Below are 9,916 nucleotides of genomic sequence, written 5' to 3' on the forward strand. Positions count from 1 at the left end.
GTCCACCCTACTCCAGTGTGACCTCGTTCCAATGTGATCCTATCTACCAAGGCCCTATTTCCAAACAAGGCCCATTCAATTTTACAGAGGAGGGGTTAGGCTATCAAGACATCTTTATGGGAACACGATTCAAGCCACGACACTTCGTATTTGCCAAGTCTTCTGTTAGGCACCAGCACGGGCCTGATGAGTCCACACCCTCAAGGTACATTCATGCCACGAGGTTCATCAAACTGACTCCTTGTTTCTGTCCAGTTAGAATCCCCAGGCTGAGCTGCCTGGATCTCAGACTCTCTCTCTTGCCTCTAGGGTTCAATTTCCCAGGATTCTTTTTGTTTTATTTATTTTTAGATTTCCGCAATATCTGCGCCTAATCCCTAGGAAATAGGAAGGTTAGTGCAGCGGGGGTGTCCGTGTAAACCTCTGCCAGGGCGAGGCTGAGATGCCGGCTCAGGGTTTAAGAAGAAGAAACGGGAAAAGGAACTGAAAAAGGGAACAAGGAAAATCACCCGTCTCGGGTTCTCTTAGGGAAAAAAAAAAAAATTTCAGTCATTTTCAGGGGAATCCTTACTTTCAACTGCACAACACCACCCAATTTTCCCTCCGGAAACTGGCAGAGTCAACAGATTCCCAGAGAACTGGATTACAGGAAGGGCTGCCTGGCAAACCTTTGCTGCGAAGGGCTCGGCGGTGAGTCCGTCCGGCTCTGGGCCGTCGGGTCCTCGTCACCCCCACAGCTACTCCACTCCGCCACTGTGGTGGGAGAACAGACACGGACTGTATGTGAAGGAATGGAGACGTGGCTGTGTTCCAGTGAAGACTTATTTATGGAAACAGGCGATGGGCTGGGTTGGAGAACCAGAAAGTGCCTCGAGTGGAGCCAGGAGCAGGTGGCTGAACCGCATCTGCACAGCTGGCGGCAGCTGGCGCACGTCTCGCCGTGGGAATCTCCACTTCTCCAACTGCCCATCCCCCACATCCTGTAAGAAAGCCCTCTTTCCTACTGACCCGCGCTGGGTCTCCCCTTGCCCTCCTTGACGGGTCCTGGGGCCACAGAGCACAACCCCAAACTCTGTCGCACCCAGGAACCCTTTGACTATTTATATCCTTACCACCAAGTGAACCACTCTTAAGTTCTTACGATTATTCCTCGGCCAGCATGGTTTTAATTGTCTTCCCTTTTCAGGTTCCCCTTAGCTTGTGGGGTGTTGGCACAGAGTGTGTTTGAGCTGTTACCTCACAAAGTCACGTGCAGGGCGAGGTGCCTGGCCTCTGAGCCCCAGGGGATCCTCACCTGGGGACAGGTGAAGGATGCTACCCTCGGGGGCTTTCTGCCACAGGAAACGGAAGCGATTTGTCACAAAGGTGCCTGGCACTCTGATGGCCCCGGGTAAACGATTAGCGTCTTATCCTGGGACACCAGAGGGAATGGTCAGAACATGCTGGACCCCTGAGATGGTGCAGAGAGCAGGGGAGTCCAACCTGACATGTAGAAATGGCCCTCATAGTTATACAGACCCAGAGGATTTAAAGCCAGGCAAGTGGGGGGGGGGTCCCTGCTGAGTCCACCAGCAGATACTTATCAGGGCACGTTTGGCGTGCATTAAGCCATGTAGACGCACAACGAGCCAGCAGAGGCCAGAACAGAAAATCCTGGCATCAGGGACCTTATCAACAAGGGGGTTGGTCTCCTGACCATCCTTGCTTCAAAGGAATAGAGCAGGGGTGCCTGGGTGGCTCAGTCGGTGAAGCGTCCGACTTCGGCTCGGGTCACGATCTCGCGGTCCGTGAGTCCGAGCCCCGCGTCAGGCTCTGTGCTCACAGCTCGGAGCCTGGAGCCTGCTTCCGATTCTGTGTCTCCCCCTCTCTCTGCCCCTCCCCGGCTCACGGTCTGTCTCTCTCTATCTCTCAATAATAAATAAACGTTAAAAAATTAAAAAAAAAAAGGAATAGAGCAAAATCTCAACCTTGTGCTTCTCTCTGGGATGCCCTAAGCTTTCTTGTGTCTCCTCAACTGTGCTAATTCTGTTCTTAATGAATTCCATGTGCAAAGTGTGCTTGATTAGAAGGGTCGGGGCTGGGTTGGGGTTGGAGACAGCCTTGGGTATCATGTTCTCCATGTCTCTGTGTCTCTGTGTCTCTGTCTCTCTTTTTCTTCCCATCCCCCTCTTCCACACAGATCCGAAAGGTACGAAACCATTTTGTTTAAAAGGAAGTCAAAACTCTTCATTCCACTCCCCTCTCTGTTAAAACGGAGGCTTTGCACACTACCTGTCCAGATTCTATAGGAAGCCCAGGGACCGAACTCAGCCTCACGTGATATTTGTGATATTGGGACCACTGGAGAATAAATCCTTATTACTAGTAGGGATGGGGAAGCGGGCATGAGAGGCTCTATGAAGGAGGCGGTGAGGGCCCTGAGATCCCCAAGCAGAGGGAATAGTTTGTACAAAGACTTGAAATGAGCATCAGATTTGAACGTCTCTGACCTGAGGATCTTGCACGATTCAACAGTGTTCTCACGGGGTGCCTTTCATGGAAAACGAAAACTACACTGGCTCCTGACTGGTCTCCTGATTAGCGCTCTGTGGACATACAGGCTGTGGGGTCTGATGTTTAATCTAGATTATCCTCACAATTCATGATGTTTATTGAGAACCCACAACATGCCAGGCACTGTGGTAGGAAATGGAGGTATCCTCATATCAGCTCGGCTTCTCTGGAAGCAGATGCTAAGGCTGAGTTTGGGATCCAAGGTATTTATTTGGGGCCAACACTTATGAAAGGGAGGGGAGGAAGAATTTGAATTAAGAGGCAAGCAGAATGGAGCCTCCATTCACCTCGGCACTATTAACATCCGGGGTCAGACAATTCTTTGTGGTGGGGGACAGTCCTGTGCATTCAGCCGCATTGCTGGCCATCACCAGTTGCACCTCCTTAGGTTATGACAACAAAAACTGTTTCCAGAAATTGCCAAACGTCCGGGCAGGAGCACTGTGAACAATCACCCTTGGTTCAGAGCCACCAGGTGCCGGGCTCTGGGGCAAGGAGCGTCCATTAGACTGGCTCCAGCGTGGGCTGAAGCGCCCAGGCCTTCATAGTCTATCCCTCTCCACCACTGGGAAGGACTGACTTGGGAACAGAGGTCTACCAGCCACACTCCTCACAGCCAAGCGGCACATCTGTCCTTCCGTAAAGGGCACACACGTGGCTCCTGTCCTGCCTACAGTCTAAGCTTGCACCCCTCAGCTCCATGCAGCTCCTCCGGGGTCCCAGCTCACCCTGTGTCTCAAGGAGCCATCTGGAAGAAGGAGGTTAGCAGGACCAGCCACAGCCCCTGCCATGGCAGTTGACTACAGTCGATGCTCATCTCCCTCCCCCACTGTCTGTTCTAAGTTCCCCTCATCCTCAGCGACCACCCCACCCCAGGTGATCATGTGTGACCGGAGCTCTGCTCATTGGGGGGGATTTGTCTAGTTATCGTCCTTCAAGGCCACCCCTAGGTGGGACTGCCGTCCATGTTCGGCTTGTACCCGCATAACAACTGACTCTTCCACGCCGAGCTCGGATGTCGTTCCATCCCCTTCAGCTGGTCACACAGCACCCCTCGTGCAGACAGAGGCATGGGGGAGCCTGGGGGGCCCCCTGGTGTGACGGCCGCAGCGCCGCGACGGTCTGCACCACCTACCTGTGCCCTCCGGGGCTGCTCCGTCTGTGCTGCCTTACCCCCATCTCCTGAGACATGGCTGCGTATCTCGTCCAGCCTTATGACTCAGTGGTTGCGACTGAACCCGGCTCGTGATGGGCGCCTCCAGCCCAACAGTCACGTCCTGGTCATCAGTCTGTCCCCACCAGGAACATGCAGCAGTTTTGAAAAGACATGTGATTCTCTACTGCAGGTGGCAGGGCCTTTGGCTAACAGCCAGCGTCCTGCCCAGGATCTGCCCCCCAGAACATGCCATGCGCCACGTACGGCCCCTCTTCCCATCGCTGACACCCCAGCGGCACAGGGTCTGTTGAGTCATACGCCTCATGAGGCACAGCTCCCCGCACCAAAGCCTGGACCCGCCGCAGACCCGCTCTGTGCCCTGTCCCCACTCGCATCGCCCGGTCTGTGGGATCGAAGTACCGCCCGACATGCCACCGGGGCTCCTACAAGACCCTGCAGAGGCCCACCAGATACAAGATGCCCACCTCGTGGGCAGGTCTCTGGTCACACTTTGACCTGTTGACGCCATATGATTTTGGTATTTTTCTCATTCATCTCTACAAGATCATACAAAAGGAGGTGCGCGAATCTGACTGGTGACCCTGGTGCCGAGGTGTTAGGAGCGCCCCAGGACCCATGAGAAGGTGCTGATGTCACAGGGGTGACTAAGCGCTCACGAGGTGGCCCAAAACAGCCCACAGAGGCCCCACACCTCCCACGTGGCTGCGTCTGCAGGCTCCCCTACCTGCCCTGATGATGCTCACTCCTTTTGTCAGAGGACAAGGGTTGCTATGGTGACAAAGAATGAACTCCGAGGGTCTGTGCAAACGGGGTAACGGGGAAGAAAAGATCTTAGCTCATGTACACGGTTTTCCAAATGATTCCTTTCAACGTACCTGAAAAGTCACTTCCGTCACCCACGAAGACCGCAGAGGAGGCAATGAAAGCGGAAGATGAACACAGGACTGTGGGGGACGCATCCGCCTCGTCTTCATTCGGTGATTCTGGTGAACCCTGGGGTCCCGGTCTAGGATTCTAGGTTGGGGGGCGGGGGCGGGGGGGAGAACTAATAGTAGCAAAGTCCCTTAAGGGTACACAGTCTTTGGAGAATTACCAAGTAGGTTAGCACCCGCTAAGCCCTTTATCCCCGCGGGGAAGCGTGTGTGCGAGGCTGGCCCGGAAGGTGCCACCGCCCATCTCCGCATCTGGCACAGCACGGAGCTGCGGGGAGTGGCCCAGGCCATACGGTCAGTGGGAGGCAATCGCCGGGGCCATTCCCCGGGTCCTCAGACAAGGCGGTGCCCGTCTCAGCAGCAGGCCATCTTGCAAGCAGCTTAGAGCCGGAGCCGGGCCCGGAAGCCTGTCCACCTTGGCACCATTGTCCCTGCAGTGAGCAAGCGGTGAGGGTGGCTTCGTCGGCAGCATCCGGAGGCTATCAGCGGCAAATGAGGAGGAAGGAGCAAGCTCGCACCGGCCCCTTCTGGCTTCAGAGAGCCTGATCTGCTGTCGTCTCCAAGGAAAGCAGTGGGGGAGGCAATCTGTGTCACTAACTGCCAGGCCAGGGGGTGGGGCTCAGGAGGGAGTCTGCTGGGGGGGCGGGAAGCTCACCAGAGCACTGAGGTGGCCCCTGCCTGGACTGAGAGGTGGGGACCGTCCAGCAGAGCTGCCCCCCCACGGGGCCATTGAGCCCCGCCCCTAGATGCCAGCCTGGCAAGGGTGGAAGACGGAAGAGACGGCGGGTCCAGAAAATAGCACAGGCCCAGAGAGACGAGTGGCTGGGCCAAGGTCACACACCTTGTTGGGACCCACGCTAAGCGGAAGGAGGGACCGATCGCCAGGTTCCCAGGCCAGGTCTCCCGCCTTTGCCACTCAGCCGTCACCACGGTCCCTTCTCCCTTCCAGCGCCGTGCTCCCCTTTGCCAGCAGTGTGCCAACCGTGGGCACCATACCAGCTTCCCCTGGCCCCTCCCTCACCGTCCCCCTCGGCTGGCTCTGCGCCCCGCACCCCGACTCTGGAAGGTTCACAACGCCCGCCCTGCTCGCGGCCATGCAGGCTGGTTGCTGCACCCACGCATTTCTCACTCCTCTCCTGCTTCCCTAACCTGTGGGCGTCGAGTCCTGGCAGCTTGTGCTTGTGACATCCGAGTGGCTGTGGCTTTACTTCCCTTGTCCTCTGTCACCTCGGACCCTTGGCCTCCTCACCTGGCCGGCCTCCTTCCCACGTGTGCACCCCGTGTCCACCAACAGACGCCGTTCGGTCATCCACGCGCCCATTCACGTAACCAGTCCTGGCCGAGGCCCTACTCTGCGCGGGGCGCTGTCCTAGGCTTCACAGATAAGGCCGTGAATAAAATGGAAAAACCCTGTCCTCGTGAAGCATCCCACGGGTGTGGGTCCAGACAATCAGGAAGCAAACAGATACAGTGTGACCTAACGATCAACGTGTTATACACGTGCACACGTATTTGCACACGTATGTGCACAGAAGACAGAAGGTAGGGAGGGCCTGGAATAAAAGGTTGACATTTTAAGCATTTTGGGCCAAGAAAAACCTTAGGAAAGGGGCATTTGAGCAGACATGTAAGGAGGCCAGGCAGGGACCCACGCAATGCCTGAGGAGTACATTCAAAGCAGAACAAAGAGACAGTGCAAAGACCCTGTGGCAGGAATTGCTTGGTGGGACCAGGGCACACAGGAGGCCAGTGGGGCTGGTGTGAGAGGGGCCCACGTGGAGACCGCGGAGAGCAGGTCGCGGTGGGGGGACCGAGACCCAGCTCCGGAGGCTGGTGCAGGGCATGGGAAGGAACGTGGTTCTTCCCCTGAGTGAGGGGGCAAGCGTCAGGGGGTTTGGGGGTCAGGTCTGGTGAGTCAGGCTCTGAAAGGACCCCTGTGGCTGTCGCCTGCAGCCCCGAGGGAGGAGGAGAGATACGGGACAGCAGCCATGCCGCCAGAGGACACGGGGGGCAGGGGGTGGGGTGGTGGGGCACGGTCAGGGTCAGGTGGGCTATGGGGGGGTGATGCTGGGAAGACTCTGGCACTTCGGGTGTGACTGGAGGAGAAGCGGCCAGGGCACCGGCCTAAAGCCTTTGGAGAATCAAGTTGGAGAGTATGCCAGAAGCAAGTTCTGGGGGGGTTGACAGCATCCCAATAGCTCATACTCACAAAGCGTGCGCTGCTTCAGAACAGGTTCATCGTATAGTCTTTCGTGGGACCTTGGCCTTACGACAGTCCTGTGAAGGACGTGTGAGGGCGCACACGTTTCTAAACATAGGACACCTTTCAGGAACGGGGCGTTTGCATCTCAGAGAGGGCACTTGCCTCGGCCTCGCCACTTTACCTTCCACCTTCCTGATTGCGGCATCGCGGAAGTTTATTTTCCTCTCCTGTAACAGCACCCAGCTCAACGTTCCCGGGCAATCTCCGGTCCTCGAGGGCGGGTGTCCACCCCTGTGTTAAAAACGGTTGTCCCGCTTTTACCTGGAGGGAGAAAGAGAAGTGCGGGGCACGTCCCCTTCCTTGGGGGGACACAACCTCGGGAGGGCACAGAGCACCTCTGGGCCAGCAATGATCTCACGTCCTCTCCTGGCTGTGATGTTCGAAGCTGCTGTTCTTAACTACACCTGGAGCAGGCTACATCTTTTATTTTTTTTTTTAAGGTTTATTTTTATTTTGAGAGAGAGATAGAAACCAACAGGGGAGGGGCAGAGAGAGAGGGAGAGACAGAATGCCAAGCGGGCTCCTTGCTGTTAGCGCAGAGCCCAACGCGGGGCTCGGACCCCGGAGCTGTGAGATCGTGACCTGAGCTGACATCATAGTCAGAAACTTGACTGAGTGAGCCACCTGGGTGCCCCGAATTCTAAAAGAAGATGGGAATGGACGTAGGGGGTCAGTTAGCAGCCTAGAGCACCCTCTCCCCAACTCGCATTGAATTTAGAACATGACTTCGGCAAGACGACAGATCCCCACCGATCTGTTGACGATCTGTTGACGTCTTGAAGGTAATATTTTCGTGGACGTCTTGAAGGTAATACTTTGCTGATTCTTTCCCCCTGCAAAGGGTTGGTAAAAGGAAAGTCACGTTGTATGACGTCCTAGAGAACTTTCTGAAAGTCTTCCTTACCCAACATCTTCCTCTCCAAAATTTCAGCCTCAGTACAGTTTATAAAGATCCTTTTGGGCTGTATTGATTTTCCCAGTTCCATCCAATCTAGTCACCAATTAGCAAGCTAAAGGCCAGTGTAAGACAATTGCTGCTAAGGAATTCCAGCACAGCAGGTGGAGAAGAGGGGGGGAAGGATGAGCATTTGTAATGTACTGTTCCGGCGTGCGTGCGTGTGTGTGTGTGTGTGTGTGTGTGTGTGTGTGTGTTGTAACATCTTGCTGGCCTTCTTACCTCTTGATAAAAGTTCCTCAAATCACCCAGTGCCCACGCGGTACAGGCTAAGGCTTCTTCATCCCGGCCCCAACCTGCAGACTTTCTTCTATGAGTTTTTTTTTTGTCAACTCGAAAAGGAGGAGCATCATCCAAGAGGCTTCTGCCATTCAATCTCCCCTTGCTGCTTCCTCTCGGATCCACCCCTCCCCTGGCCCTCTCAGGAAAAATACACACATCAGCCCCTTCTGTTTTGTAGTCAGCTATAAACATGGAGGAAGAAACAGCTTCAAGGAGGAGGCAAAGCTGAGGCTTTGAAGGCTAAGAGTCCGCCAGACAGGTGGATGGATGACATTCCCGCATCTCAGAGCGGTGGCGGGGGGGGGGGGGACCTCCGAGGTCTTCTCCCCCAAATGATGCTTTAAATTTGATGCACAGATATTTGGGCCCATTGAGCACGTTCTCCTTCTCCGTCCCTCCCGTAATAATCCCCACCAGAAGGGCTCAAAACCACTCACTTTCTGTGCATTCTTGATGCACCTTGGATCTCTGCACAGGGAAAGCCGTGCCGCTGGCCGGTTGTGCACTGAGTGTGGCAGAGAGCAGGACACAGACCAGCCGGAGCACAGGCAGAGAGGCCACACTGAGAAACACTGCTCCCACCTGAGGCCCCACGCTGCAGACGGGAGCCCAAAGTGCCAGGAACAGGAAGGCGTGAGTTTGATGGAGTGGGGTTGGAGTCACGGTTGGCGCAAGGGGGTGTTGGCCAGGGGTGGGGCCCCCGACCCCCACACCGGTGTGAGGAGGTGGTGGCATGGTGGCCGAGGGGACAGAGGGTCTGAGCCGGCTTTCTGCCTCTGTCACCTCACTCCACGTGTCCCTCCCCTGTTCCTCTGTCAGCCTGTGCCCTCCTCCTCTCTCTGCTCTTCCCATTGGCTTCTGGCATCTGTTTTTGTCTCCTCAAACAGCTGGCCCCTTCTCCCCATCAGGGCTGGTCAAGGAAGGACTGGCTGCGTAATTCACGGGACTGGTGTAAAACGAAGACGCAGGGCCCCAGTTCAAGCAGTAATAAGTATTCCAAGATGGCTTCACCACGACATCGAGTGGAGAGCAGGACGCGTTTGAGGGCGGGGTGCCACCTGCTAGCTGGCAGGCCGACAAAGCTCCCCGGGTCTCGCCATAGTCATCTCTGTCCACCAGCACCAAGCATGCTGCCTGGCCCACGCCTGGGGCGTCACAGATATTTGTTAAACCGAACGGAGCCTACGATTCCTCAATCAGGTCACGTGTCTCTTATACGGTTAGCGCCTGGATTCCATTTCACAACAGGAGTGGAGGGCAGTGTCCGTCACGTGGCCCAAAACTGCTGTTCAGTCAATGGCAGCCGCCATCGGATAGAATAAAAATAATAGTAGTGACCTCTTAGTGGTGCTCACGATGTGCCAGACATTTGTTGAAGTGCTCTCCATAGATACTAGCCTCACCTCTGTGTTCCATGGCGGGTCTGCCATCACGTCCACTGCACAAAACCGGACTCGTGTACACAGCCTGTAATTTATGGCACCGAGATTTAAATGCAGGCAGCCTGGGCCCAGGGTCTGTGCTCTCAATGAGTTAGCGACTGACTTCCTGACAACATAGTGTGAGCCAGGACCTCCAAAGTGGGTTTGGTACCTGCAGAGGTCCAAGCTGCCTTTCTTTCTTTACTAATGATACTACTTAATTATTTTAAAATGTATTTAAATTAATTTCTCAAATGGTAAAAGACACACGGCATAAATTTTACCATCTTAACCTATTTCTTTATTTAAAAAAATTTTTTTAATGTTTTATTT

The 9,916-nt window shown here is 55.1% G+C and overlaps 1 long non-coding RNA gene across 2 annotated transcripts; it reads left to right on the plus strand.

Moving 5' to 3' along the window:
* Window positions 1-4,495: 4,495 nt before the first annotated feature.
* LOC132664837 (uncharacterized) lies at window positions 4,496-9,358 on the plus strand. 2 transcript variants are annotated; one of them, XR_009603873.3, is made up of 3 exons: window positions 4,496-4,707; window positions 8,639-8,795; window positions 9,050-9,358. It is a non-coding gene; the product is annotated as an uncharacterized LOC132664837 (long non-coding RNA). The 2 variants fall into 2 exon arrangements; XR_009603874.3 differs by having other exon boundaries at window positions 9,071-9,358.
* The last annotated feature ends 558 nt before the right edge of the window (window positions 9,359-9,916 follow it).

The sequence above is a fragment of the Panthera onca genome, chromosome F2 (assembly GCF_046562875.1).
Source record: "Panthera onca isolate mPanOnc1 chromosome F2, mPanOnc1 haplotype 2, whole genome shotgun sequence".
Classification (NCBI taxonomy): Eukaryota; Metazoa; Chordata; class Mammalia; order Carnivora; family Felidae; genus Panthera; species Panthera onca.